This window comes from Vanessa tameamea, chromosome 27 (assembly GCF_037043105.1).
Source record: "Vanessa tameamea isolate UH-Manoa-2023 chromosome 27, ilVanTame1 primary haplotype, whole genome shotgun sequence".
NCBI classification, from domain to species: Eukaryota; Metazoa; Arthropoda; class Insecta; order Lepidoptera; family Nymphalidae; genus Vanessa; species Vanessa tameamea.
In genome coordinates, this window is record NC_087335.1 from 8225586 (window position 1) to 8240525 (window position 14940).

General features: G+C 32.4%; 1 protein-coding gene and 1 long non-coding RNA gene across 3 annotated transcripts in view; one reads left to right on the plus strand and one right to left on the minus strand.

Annotated features, from left to right (window-relative positions):
* Positions 1-11187, minus strand: part of LOC113392045 (uncharacterized) — a 71402-nt gene extending 60215 nt beyond the window's left edge. For both annotated transcript variants that reach the window (XM_026628276.2, XM_026628275.2), the window contains exon 1: positions 11129-11187. The gene's annotated coding sequence lies outside the window, so the exon portion shown is untranslated. The remainder of the gene's footprint in view (positions 1-11128) is intronic.
* A 1921-nt stretch (positions 11188-13108) lies between these two features.
* LOC113392063 (uncharacterized) lies at positions 13109-14415 on the plus strand. The gene is made up of 3 exons (XR_003368384.2): positions 13109-13198; positions 13779-13804; positions 14306-14415. It is a non-coding gene; the product is annotated as an uncharacterized LOC113392063 (long non-coding RNA).
* The last annotated feature ends 525 nt before the right edge of the window (positions 14416-14940 follow it).

Here is a 14940-nt window from a genome sequence, read left to right on the forward strand (position 1 = left end):
CATTTTTTCTATTAATAAATGTTACACAAGAATTCATGATTAAGTTAACAAAATTCCCGACTGATCCCGACTAAAAATCGTCATATCTATATGTTTTCAGTAAAACATAACAAAAAATCGTTAACACTGCCTCGTATAATTGTATTTCTTATAAAACAAAACTTGGAGATATTGCGGGACATGTCAAAAAGAAGAGACAAATTGCTAACAATAAAACTAGTACTTTTCATTTTAAGCCTTATCCTTTTACTGTAAATGTCATTTTTACTTAACAACGTTATATTTCACTGGAAATTCAATTTTCAAACCACTATATTAGAGCTGCTTTTCATTTGAATCTTCCTCAAATTCGCCAAGCGGATAGACGTGATCAGATAATAGCAATGGATTTTAAGTTGTATTATATTAATATAGGGTGTATATTTGTTCGACAAGTGACGTTCTGAGTTAGGAAGTGTGGAAGGAAGCGTTTAGAGTGCTTCCTGAGAAAGTCGAGAACTTTCTATTGAATATGTGTAGAATATTAATAGTGAAACTTTATTTTATATTTTCTGTCTTTCCGGCGACTTTAGCCGCCAGATGGCGTGCAATGTCTACTGATCAATTAGACATCATGTTTTACAAACAGACGAACTGACTGACTCACGTAATGACTCACAGTTTAGTTGGACTTCAGTAGAAACAATTCATGGTTGGGAATACTATTAGATATTTATATGATCAAGTTATTTTTTCTAATGCAGGGGTAGGTGCTCAAATTGTGGACCAATAGGAGTTCGACATTGAAATCATAGAGGCGAGAGCGTAGCGTACATCAGAATCTCAAAAGAATCTGTGTCCAAAACTTCAGAGTGTCGTATTTTTAGTAGTTCTCACCGATAGTTCCATTAAGGTATTATTGACGTGGAGGACAAACAACGTATCAGCAGTACATAGACTCAGACGTATAAACTTATATATTTTGCTACTGTTAGTTTTTTTAAGTAAACCAAAGTCAAAGTCAAATATGTTTATTAAATATAGAAGTTTTTACACTTGCTTATTGATAGTCAAAAATCTACCACCGGTTCGGAATTTAACACCTCGGACCTGAGAGGGACCGGCGAAAGAAACTCAGTGGGATATTTTTTTTTTTCATTTTGCATGTACAATAATAATTATATTTTAGCTATTTGAAACAGCCTGGAGGCGATCATTTCATCCCCAAGGTGTGCAGTCAACTAAAAAGTCCAAATAATAAAATGTATTTTTCATTGATATTTTTAGGTCTTTTGTTTTAAGATACTTCAATTTGTTTACGAGTGAGCGTGGCAACGGAAGGTCACCACAATATTCGAAACATCCGGATAAGGTAAAAAGTTGTAAATATCCCACTATTGGCCAAAGACTCCCCCTCCTCTCAAAGAGGTTTTTGAGCTGATTCCACCACTCTGCTTCAAGGCGGGATACAAAATGTATGACAGAATTTCAAGCGACATATGTATAAAGCTTATCACGAAATCAATTACAAACAAATAATTAAGCAAGAACATAAAAACTCAGAGGTGGCTTTACCCCTACGGGCTTGAAACCGCTATCTTTGGTTCAAACACACTACACATGTTCTACGATAAGCGACTTATATGAGTCGCTTATTGTAGAACACTACTATCCTCCACTATGTATTTAAATAAAATATACATAACGGTAATAATAGAAGTAAGTTAGAATTCAAATTAGGTACATTGACATCCACGACTTACGCAATGCAAAACTACGAATCAAGCTTAATAAAATAATATATAAATTGTTTTAAAATGATCGTAGCTTCCTTTGAAATTGTCCGCTCAAAACGTATATTCAAGAACAAAATGAATCTTAATGCATTGCATTTCGGTTGAAATTACTTTGAAACAATTTTCATCTCTAAATTCCCTCATTTATTTAAAATGTAGCTTTCAATAAAGCGTTAAGGTTGTAATTCCCTTGCACAAAATAGTTCTTATGTAGTTTGCCGATTTAAATATTACCGCTATGCAAAATTAGCTCTTATGACAACGGTATATGAATACTTTTTCTTCGAACTCGACACCCCTCAGCTATCATTACAATGATTCAACGTGTTACAATAAATCAGGGTTTGATTAAAGAGTGCTTCAACACGTTGGGGGAGAAATGATTGCTCGGACACGCGGCTCTGTTTGTTCAAACAACTTTATAAAGCAGTTTCATAGAAGCCGCTATTTATCTAATTAAGTTGGTATTTAAGGATGCTGAGCATCGACTAATGCAGCCACCCAGTTCTCGGTAAATGGTTTCCAACGTGAGCCTGTTAATCGAAGATTTTTCTAGTAACTTAAACCTATTTATGCTGGAGAATACTGTAATCCATCTTATTCTGTCTTTAAGACCTGAAGTAATAACGTCCTGGTAAGTGAAAACCTCGTTTTTCAGAACTTTAAAATTATTAGTTTAACTTAAGGACTAACCTGTAATTCCGGCCAATCTCTGCTCTATAAAAGAAGGTCGGAACTTATTCTAATAAGCAAATGTGCCAATTTTATTCGATATGGGCAAGTTTCACACAGTGGTTTTTCAGCGCTGAGTCTAATAAATATAGTTAAAAAACAAATAAAACACATGAACATTCAACGGTACTTCCTCGAAATTGAACTTAGGTTCATTTTAAAGTTGAGAGATCATCTATTGATAACTCCTTTTTTTGCATGGTGGGTGCGACTACTAAGGTCGTTGATTTATATTCCGGAGTCAAGGCAATAAAAGTAATCGGGATTTTCCGTCAAGAAAATTTAAAAATATCAGGACAACTAAGGCATTCGCTGTGTTATACCCTCGTGTCTCGAAAAACATGTAAAGCCATTTGGTTTCTTTTTGTACTTTGTATTTTTATACACTTACTAGCGATCCGCCCCGGCTTCGCGCGGGTGCAATACTGATACTAAATATACTACAGAATGTCATTATGTGTATACAAAGTTCATAGATTTTTGTCATTAGACAATACAAACCGCTATTTCTCTGCATTTTAAATCCGTTCTATATTCGAAAATATTTATTTAATCATATTGATCGATATGAAATAGACAATGTATTTAAGATAATGTAATGTACTTTATTGGATAATGGTTAATGCTGTATTGCTTAAAATTGCTTCGTAAATAAGCCTCTAAAATGATAAGTGTTTCTTTACTATATTGTGCATGTATTATACATATAAACCTTCCTCTTGAATCACTATATCCATTAACAAAAACCGCATCAAAATCGTTGTGTAATTTTAAAGATCTAAGTATACAGACAGACAGCGGAAAGCGACTTTGTTTTATACTATGTAATGATGATGTACTGCAATATCTTCCATGAAGTTGGTCAATCTCATTTGAGAATACGCTGGTTGGAATCAGGTAGGATATTATCATCTTATGATGGGCTCTTATTTTGGGTTACTTAATTCTATAGGCATAACCAAATTCAACTGTTTTCATTCTTTAGATTCAGAGAAAATAAAAAGACCCTATAATGACCTAACTTCAACCCGTGCCAAGTTAGGTTATTGACTAATTACAATTAAACCGGACATCCGGATTAATAACAAGAAGACGTATTGAAATCAATTCATAAATTGTGATCTCAGAAGATATTTAATTTAACCTTACTTGAGTAGTAACAAATTTATTAGTAAATAGATCGGAAATTCAAATTCTCGGACGTAGGTATATTTTATTATATTAATTAACATATTAGTTATCGACATGCTTATCAAAATTACATTAGCGTAAGATTTGTCCTCATAGAAACTTGTTTTTGTTTTTTTTTTCCTGTAGAAGTAGGTACTAAACAGCATAAATTAAATAATATCAAGTAAACAGTCCAATAACAAAATTTGATAACTGCGAAGATACGGTATAAATTAACATTATTTACTATTCTCAATCTGGAATTTATGTTATGATATTTAATCAGGTCGGATATTTACCCAGATAAAGCTTTTCTACGGATACAATACTGATACGAATAGATCTTTAATATATTATGTTTGTACCAACCTTTACGTGCAAGAAATGCCAAATAAGGTGATGGAAAAACCAATAATAGAGTATTGATACTGACAACAGTTAACCAAGCGCGTGTTATGAGGTTACTTTCTTGAAAATATAGCCACGCTGGATCAAACTTGGAATATATTTGAACTATGACGTTCAGAACATTTTTACCGATCACTGTTAAATGTACGTGTTCTATATAACATGTCTTCTCAACTCCATCATAATGAATCCATCCTTTTCAAATATGATCATTGAGTGAAATCCCGTCGTAATAACATAGGTATTTCTCTTTGTCAAAAAAAAAAAAAAAGTTATCTGTATAAAATATATGGTATTAATGAATAGTTGACAGATCTCATGTGAAAATAATGTAATGCTTATTTCACAAAACTGTAAGCATTACTACTGTATATAAAAAAGTCAATAATCAAGTAAATAAATTGACGATCAGAAGCGTTGGCGGCACTTTATCGTGAATTACTTTTAAAAGTCTTTCGTAATATTTTAATTCGTAAAGAGAATTAAATGGCAAAATGGTGTTCAATATCACGAAAGATTCTTCACGATTAAAAATTTCCCACTCTCATTTTTACGATCGAATTCATTTGAACAATTATATTATTCATTAAATGTGTTGCATTCAACAATAGTTAAATGAGAATGCAAGGAATATAAAATTCAGCATCGCGCCGGAGCGTTCATTATTCACTAACTATTTATAATTTAAACTTCATTCCGATATAAAATATTTTATCGCTACACACATGTCCGAATATAATGGCTAATGATTGAATGTGACCACAATTTCGTAGCCAGTAAATAAATAATTTCGAGCAATTTAATCACAACAATTATTTTAAATAAAAGTACATAGATTTATTAGTTTAAATGATATCGCACATCAACCGATGAAACGATATTCGATCCAAATATTATATAAGCTTCATTATGCAGAATATTCAGTTGAATTGGCAATGAGTATCAAGTCAAAATGTAATCGTATTATATTCTAAAATCCAGCAAAGAGATTTATTTATTTCGCTTTAGTAACGTCCAACTATTTCATAAAAAATTGCTCATCAGTTCCTATAATATAAGAATTTATTCTATGAACTTTAACATTTTCATATACTTTAATCATACGTAGTTGGAATCATTTCAGAATAATGAACATTAACCAGAGTGTAAGTATATACTTGTGTCATTTAGTACCTAGTGAGTTAAGCCTCCAGTACACGCTGCAGGGCCAACGCGCTCGGCCAACTTTGGGCTAATATTCTAGTCCCGATACTCGTAACAGGACTGCTTACACGTTGGCGTAAAGTTCATTAAGAGTAATAATAAAAAGTATTTTAATTAATGAAATAGGGATTCAAGTATTTTTTCCAACATTTACATTTTCTTTAAAAGGCATGATAGTATAAGATGAAAAAGTAACAGAAAACGCTGATCAGGACAATCTAACCGCAAGAGGCAGATAAAATTAACTGGACGTAGGTTACGAGATCTCGAGGGAGAGTGAATAATGAACCGCCGGTCCCCGAGGCGTTTCCGTGGAAGCTGCAATTTCAACTTATGTTCTAGATTTTTTATCTCTGACATAAAAAATCCCGACACGCAAAACTCCGAAGCTATATTTAAAAAAAAGAAAGTTACATTTTAAATTGTGATTAAAAGTGTAGTTTAAAAAAGCTTTTTCATGGGTTAACATTATTTACAATTCAATAATCGAACATGGAACGAAGTTTTAATGCCAGATTTCAGAGGCGAATAGTCGGATTTACTTATTCTGTACAAACTTATCAGTTGTTTGCAATTTGAGAGTCATCAGACATCTTCGATCTTGTAACGTTTGAAATTGGAACTTCGGAACGTTGGTGAGGATTGCCTGATCATATTTGGACCGTTATCTTCAAGCTCGATTTCCTAAATGCAATTGTGTACAGGTGTAGTGCTTTTTACGTCATTAAGTACATTACTAAAATTGTTTGTTATTGCTGCTTGCTAAAGGTTTTGAGCTTAGTCCCTTCGCTCCTCCAGTACGTGTTGATGGACACACATGTAACAGAATATCACCCTACACGTACAGGTTTCCTAACGAGAGTTTCAATCATCGCTTTTCTCGCGTTTGTCTGGATTTGAACCAAAAATGATCCGTTAAGATTTGTGTTTTTTATAGACTATGTCTTTCCATAGCTCAGATACAGCATATTTGAATCTAGCAATGATGATTGCTTTCAATTACTAAACATTTAAGGTTTAATAACAATATGACATGATTAGTTCTTTCTATATAAAAAAATATATATCATATAAACATACCTGACACCATACAAGTACTGGCAAACTGACATTCAAATTTCATCCACGTAATGATGTTACTACGATTTCTATTTAGTTGAGTTTATATGACGATTTCTGTTAAACCTTTTGACGACGAGACTCTAATGTGCGCTGTTAGATGTGTTGGCCGCAGGTGGTTCGTGTAAGAGACTTTTTGGTCTAGCAGCTATCTTCTAAGGCCGCAGATACTAAGAATCCGGTTTCGAATGCCGTTGAGACCAATAATAGTTTTTGATTTTGTTTTGTAAAATATACCTGATATTTGAGAGAAAGAATGTAAATAAAAACATTTTTAACTCTCACAGTATTTCTATACTTATATCTCACCATTTCAACTAGAAGAAAATTCTAATAAACAGACCTCAAAACCGTTGAACAAAGTTGAATAAAGAATATATACGATTTTCCACAAATTTAATAAATTTTGAAATTACTGCTATGATTTTATTTTAATTTCAGAAATAATTATTTTGCAAATAATTATTTTCTTCTAAAAATTATCTCTCATACACATTGCAGAAACGGTACGGTTGCCGTTTTCTAGTTCTCAAAGGGAAAATTGGAAACTTACGTGTCGTAATGATAGTTTCTTTAATTAACTTAACGACTTGTGAATGATATTAATGCATTGTTGGTGATTATTGACTTTGAAGAATGGAAAACACAGACTTTGATTACTATTTTGGTGATGGGCCACATTTAGGTTATTATATTTTTATTATGACATGGAAATTTTATAGATATTATATATATGTATGTGTATTCTCGTTACTTGCACCCTGCTGAATGTCTTTCTCCGATTCTTCCCAAGTCCGAGTTGCTTATTTCCGAACCGGTGGTACGTTTTTGACAATCAATAAGCAAGTGTAACACTTCACAATCGATAAGGACTGACTTAGACTCCAGTTATTTTCAAAGACCTGAGGTCTATTTTTCTTTCATCCTAATTTTTCCATCTGATTTTTCAATTTCAATATGATGATTATTGCTTGGTCTTCGTCAACAATATTAAAAAGAAGAATATTTCGAGGGACATGAAAGTTATCAAGACAATATCATCATAGAATATTCGCAATTTCGTCTCCGCAGATTGTCAGCTGTTTCGGGCGACAAACGGCTTGGGAAAAATTTACGCAATAACAAGTTGCGGAGAGGAATCGGTGCTGGGAATTTTATTATTCCTTTAATTTTGTGTTACAACATTGTAGGCGAGGCTTTAACGTCCCAAATGTCAGATTGAAAATACGCATTTAATCTCGATGGAATTGAATACTTGTTTAGTGACATAAAGTGAAAATGAATTCAGACAACAAACAAAATGACAATAATAGATAAAGGATTATTTTTAAAATACTAAATCCAAAACTGTTGTAAAAATAAAAGTGAAAGAAAATGATTATAATTGTAGTTGTTTGTTGTATGTTATATCAATATCTAATTATATTGATTTATAATTGCTTTTTTGAAATTTTGTATGCCTTTGGGTAGTTCGATTCGAATTGCGAATGATATCGATAAGTTATTATTTTGTTTGTTATTATTAGTTATTATAATAATAATTTAATTTCATTGTAAACTGACCACGTCTATTCGCACGTTTTACATTTGTTTTTGGTTATACAGCCATATCGCGGCTCTCTAGCCGACCAGTAACTTTATTCCGCTCTATAAGATTATTATTATTTGTTAAATCGTAACAATTTAGTAAATTACAATCAAGAATCCTCTTTAATTTTCTGCACATCTCCGGCTGGAGCTCTTCAAAATAAGACCATAACCGATCTTGCAGAGATCGCAGCTATCGTCCCGTAATCGCTGGGACAAAAATTGGCTTACGCTATTAATATATACCTAACATATATATATATTAAGCATTTTTAAAAATTCTTGTTAAATTATGATAAGCTATTTTTACGCTTTTTCATTTTAGAAGCTACTTTGATCAGATGAATTGAAGATATTGTAATAATCTAACAATATTTTAACTAGCTAAGTTTTATACTCTCTGGAAAACGGAAAGAACTAGGCGTTTTCTATCGACCCTGAATCCGAAGTAATGAAATACGCACTGCCAATTTAATCATTGTGACACATCATTAATCTATACTTCTATTGATTAAATCTGATGCATATCAATCTCATTGCATATATTGTAAAGAAGACAAGTATTATCCCAGCCGTACTTTTCGACAAATTCTTTCCACGACTATGGGAATTAAAGCGCCGCACCCACTGGTCCAAGAAATTCTTCCATGAATTCCAGTTTAAGTCTCCTCAAATGTTACATTCCAATAAATATTAAGCAATCTGAAGTTCCAAGATAATTTTTATGCGTAGTCGTAGCGTAGTATATTCGATTGTTCGTTGTGATTTTAATCTGTAATGTATCTTTAACTTTCTCCGAATTGAGCCGAGACCGTTCGATAATATATTTAATAATCTCTCCAAGGAAATCACCAAAGCGTTATATATATACCCTTGACACAAAATTGTCTTGAAAACCTTCTCCGTAATCCGATAAAAATAATCCTACGACATCGATTACTGAACTATCCCTCTAAGAACTCATAATACAATTCAGTCACGGACTCGTCTTCAAGGACTGTCTAATTTATTACTGAAGTGGAACTCGAGGCCCGAGCGTTATATTCAGTTTGATTTTATTTTGCTAATTTCAAGACGATAATACATACGGAATGTTATTAAAATATGTGTGAGGATACTCAGGACTATTACAAGGTATTGCAATCTTATCAAAAGTATTTTGTTATTTGACTTGAAGTTAAGCTATATACACATATATGTGCGAAAAAGGATCGTCTCTACCGAGAAGAAAAGGTGATAATATCAGTTGTTACTACATAGTCCTGAAATCCGTGAAAATCAATCAATACTAATTCCATGTGTAATCTTCTACTGTAGCTTCAAGGAAAATTGATATAAGCCATATTGAATTTGTTACCGGTTTTTTCTGTAGAATTTTACATTCCGAACCGGTGGTAGCTTTACTTAATATAGTTTTGTAAAATGACGATGAATAAAAGCCTACTTGAATATTTTGGTTTTGATTGAAAAAATAATCAACAATCAATCTTAAAACAACTGCTGCTTTTACGGGTTTCATTCCCATTTGGTGACGATATTGAATTTTTATCACACCACCATAGTATTTACATGATATACCACTGAGAAAATACTTTAAAGTTCAATCACGGTGGTCCGAGGGAATGAAGCGGATTTACCAGATGGGTGCTATATTAGAGAGGAATACGTTGATTGGAGATATTTATGTGACCCTTGCGTCCTTTCATGTCGGTCTGCCCTATGAATTACACCGTTGGCTTAGCGACATTATAGTTACTACATTTCGTTTAATATTATGTAAATGCGTATATTAAAGGATTGAAACAAATTTTGTAGACACTATAGTAACCGTATACAATATTTGAAAGCAGTATTTCGAAATGCGTTTCCAACTTAACATTCTTAGAAAATCGACAATTGCCTCCTTTTTTTACGTGTATTTGTATTTCTATACGTATTTAGCACATATCATAAAAAAATATTTTCTGTCTGTTCGGACTCTAAGCGAAAAATATATTTTTACATAATAATAATATTATGTTTATATTTTGAACGTCTTGAATAATCAGTGTTTCTGTTCAGTCGTTGCATTACGGGCTCGGGCACATCACAATGTGTTAGTTCCGGTGTGAAGGACGAGTGGACCGTGGAAATTACTAAGACAAGATAATTAACATACCAGCCCTTAATTTTACACAGTTCAGTATGAAATACAATTGATTAGGTACTCAATGTAATATAAACTTTGGCCTACGGGCCCCCGTTTCTGTCTTTAAATGAACTATTATAATTATTTGAATTATTCGTGTATTATGTGACGGTTCGGACACGTAATGATTCCGTATGTAATGTCATTATATAGCTATACAGGGTAAACCATAGACGTTATATATTAACTTGATGTAAAAAATAAGAAAAACATTTGAATTAAAACATAAGTAAATATATAAGATAATGTAAACAAAACATTAATACGGACAATAAATATTAAACGATAGCAAAAAAACAATAGCTATACTAAAGCTATGTATACCTATAGGATTAAAAAATTAGCGTATTCATGTACACAACATACCTAATTATATACATTATACAATAACATGTACGATTTAAGATCGAGTAAGTAAACACCCAAAGTACCTACTGACAATTATTTTAGCTGTATTAAACTTGAAAAAAATAATATTTATGATCAATTAATTTTTAAGCACATTAATAGATTTGTACTTTTACTCTTTAAAATTGGAACGAATATTATATTCATCAGTAGTAAGAAACTAAAAACACCGTTACAAATGATACGGTTCGTTTGTTTTGTTTACGTCATAAAACTTATATAAAATACTTACATGGAAAAAATGGTATTTAAAATATACAGCAAATACTGTTGTTTGATATAAAAACCAACAACACAATTTATACTAAAAGATACTTCGTATGTTAGGAAATTTATTTTGACGGTATATTAACAAAGTTTCTAGTGAAACTTTATCAGTGCGATGAGTATTAATAAAGAATGACAACACGCATATCCAGAAAAATAATGAATATGAACGTTAAAATAAATAATACAATTTATAAAATAAAATACATTTATTTTTAACAGCAAACGAGTAGCTAATAAATCATAGTTACTATTCACAACAACATCTTACCGCGATACGAAGAATATGAGCACACACTACACACGTCTGCGCGCTAAGGCCGTCGCGCCACCACTGATACGGTCCCCGCCCCGACGCTCGCCCTCGGGGAGGAGGTCCGGGAGACGATGCGGGACGATCAGGAGACGATATTCGGTATCTACTATATACGTTACATTAATAATCTCTGAAGAAGTTGTCTGCACTAAATTTACGTCACAGGTTATATATAGAAACGTTTAACCAAAATACAAACCTAAAATTGAATCCCCACCGCGAAAACATAATAGTCGTCCGTATAGAGATTTTTTTTAACATGAACAAACAGGACATGCTGCTTAATTATATAAAATGTAGGTATTTAAAACGGTACTTAAACATTTTTTTAGAATAATTCTACATTTGTTAATAAAGGGGATTATATTAAAAATCTAAATGTGATTAAAGTATGCTCTTGTCAGCGCTTTTGAAGCGTCATGTTGGCTTAAATTGTAAATCTACCGCCATTTCGTAATGTAGAATAGAAAAATCAGTGGTTATTTTATTAGAATTGTATTCAGTTATGTACTTTATTGCAATGAATAATAATAATATTTCACACAGACCATCAATCCTTCCAAAAGGTTAAAAAGACTGCACTTGAAATCGAACGCGTATAATCGTGTTTATTTTCAATAGATTATTTATAAGTTACAAAATATCAAAAGTAAGGTAACGCTAACCAGCCTGTTGCCACCACAGAAATAGTCACTACACAGGATAAAACAACAACCCGTCGTCTGTCTGTCCCTTTATAAGCCTACTTCTTTAAATCTTTTTTAATAGAAGAAGTGATTCAAGAGGAAGGTTTATATGTATAATACGTTCACAATATAGTAGAAAAACCCTGATAATATTAAGGGTGTCCAATGTGATGTCGTAAATAAATACATTTTTTGCGCTTCCATTACAAACGTTGGCTGAACCCTACGAGAGATAGGCTATTAAATAGGCTAGGCTAAGCATACTCCACCACGCTGCTCCAATGCGGGTTGGTGGATGAAATAAGACACATGCAGGATTCCTCAAGATGTTTTCAAGAAGAGATGAATTATAAACATAAATAAAGCAAATGAAAATTCTGTGGTTGAACCCGCAATCATCGGTTAAGATGCACGCGTTCTAACCAACGGGCCAAGGAATTATTTAAGAATCAAATATGCTTTTTTACCTTTTTTAGCCTCTCATAAATAGAAAAGCATCTCTTGCTACTCAAATTACTTAACATTATTATATAATATGTTTAGTCTCGTAGATTCGATACTTGCAGTTTAAATGTTATTTATTCTTTGAGATAAATCGATCGGCACACAATGAGGAGATCATTGTGTCCTAACACTATATAATATTGAATATAGCGCCGTCTGAAATAATTTGAATATTCTTAAATTTATTTTAACACTGTCGACTCTTGTTGTCTTGGTCATAAAACACTTATCAAAATCTATTTGTTGCAATTTTAATGAGTATATTTTTTTGTTAGAATGCATTTCGTGAAACATCTACGTACACGATTCGATGCGCTCTCGACGCGTCTTGAATGGAACTAGCACGAGGTACTTTATTTGAATGCAAATAGAAAAATAAAGCAATGACATCAATTATTATCATAAAAATATTTAAAAACTAGCTAAGCTAACGACTTCTGCTGTTTCAATAATCATTTATTTTTTGTTTAAATAATAACCATTGCTTAAATTATGTGTCGATTTAAATCCATTAAAACTTTTCTTTTCTTTTTAATTTATATAAAATAATTAAAACGAAACGCCTGAATTTTATTTATAAGTTTGTTAATATACCTATATTATGTTTGTTAATAACTTATATAATTTTCTCGAGGTTCAATACACAAAACATCTCATGAGCACTTTTATTTCAATAAGAATACTCGATCTACATAGAAAATGGATAGTACGAGTATATAAAGAAATAGTCGCAAATGTAAGTCAGTAGTCGTCGAGTAGTCGTGACGTGACCATGTCGTCCCGTGTGCTGTCATGGCTCCCACACTTCGCTCTCTTGCTGCCTGTCCTGTTGATGGTAAATATAAAAATCGTTTATCCTTCCATCTCAATATTTATTACTACCGTATGAGTCGCTTTGAGGACCATACCACATAACACAAGCGATACGTGTTATGTGGTGCCGATATGTTTATAACGTACGTATTACTTAATAAAAACTGCTGTTCATTTCATATTACTCCTGTTATGTGTTACTAGTTCGATAGTTTGTAACGTACAGAGCTTTTCAAAGGAAATACAAATCTCATCAAATGATGGTGATGACTTTTTGGCTGATTTCTGCCACAGCTGTTTCGAGGGAGAATATTTCACGGCTCAGTATATAACATGGCATATAAGTGTGAGACCAACGACAACGGTACTCTTGCCAATGAAATTTACTATCAGGCACGACCCGAATGAGAGAAGCACGACCAACTTCCAAGCTCGATCGCGACAAAACTCATTCTTCTTTTTAAAAAATGATGGCGTTTGTTACGAATGTTACGATTATTGCCACACGAATGGTAGAGTTAACCATAGTTAATGTATCAAGCACTATATTATAATATATGATATGATAGAATGATACTAATTAACTATTTCTGTATTTTCAGTTATGTTCCTGCGTAAGCGGTCAAACGTTAGTATTATTGGAATATTATTTAATTAATATATATTTCAATATTTAGTATGAGGATTATTTTAATAAAAGACAATTTTAATCGAGAGAATCATTATGAATTGCTTTAAATAGACTGCCGTGCACATAACTGCCGTACAAAGTCTTTCTTATCATAAATATACAGATTTTTTAATAAATATGGAGCAGAGATCTAAGACAGAGATGTCCAATAGAATAAGAAAACATTGGGTACATACGAAGGATACCCGGAAGCATTAAATTTGCTTTATATTCCCAATAGCTCACCTTTGTGGGTTATAATAAATCATTCCAACCAAAATCATTTTAGCTCGAAGTCTCAAAAGGATCGCGCTACATTATAGTCATTTGTTTAAATTATTTATTTCAATGTATCCACTGTTGCAAATTTTTCCAGAGCAGCGCCGTAATATTGATGGGTTAAAATTTAATGCCTATTATTAAAACGACGAAAGCCTAACACAGATTATTTATCTCCAGTAACGGCACATCGATCGTGGCAGCTCTCATCATCAACAAGATCGAGAGGTGTATCGACAAATTGAACGCCATTGTCGACGTCATCGGATTAGTGGGATGAGGAGATGTCGGTACGTCACTGTCAAACTGATTCTCCTACTTATATATTAACGCCAAAACTAGACAATACGTTCAAATGTCACTCAAGTTTACCTTTGTGGAAGCCAATTAAAATACTAACAGATAAACTAAAGTTCTATATAAGATTTGTGTTCGTTACAGCGCGTGTCGACCAGGCGATGCTGTGGGCTGAGAAGATGGTCTTATTTATTTAAAATAATTTGTAAATGATTAAATTTTTTTTTTTTTTAAATTACTGAATTTAAAAACAATAAAGGTTTAGTATCAATTAAAAATAAGTACCTATTTCAAATTGTTAATTTATTATTATTTATTGTCACTGCCGTAATATTAAACGAGACAAAAATAAAACAAGTTTTTTTTACTACACCCGTTTGCTAGACGATCATAACGATAAATCATTGACGCATAAGCCCTCACACAAAATAAATACTTTTGGTGGATCTAAAGGTTTAATTTTATTTTTACCTTATTAATAGTATTTGATTTGTTTGGTTCTAGCGACGTCCTTGTTA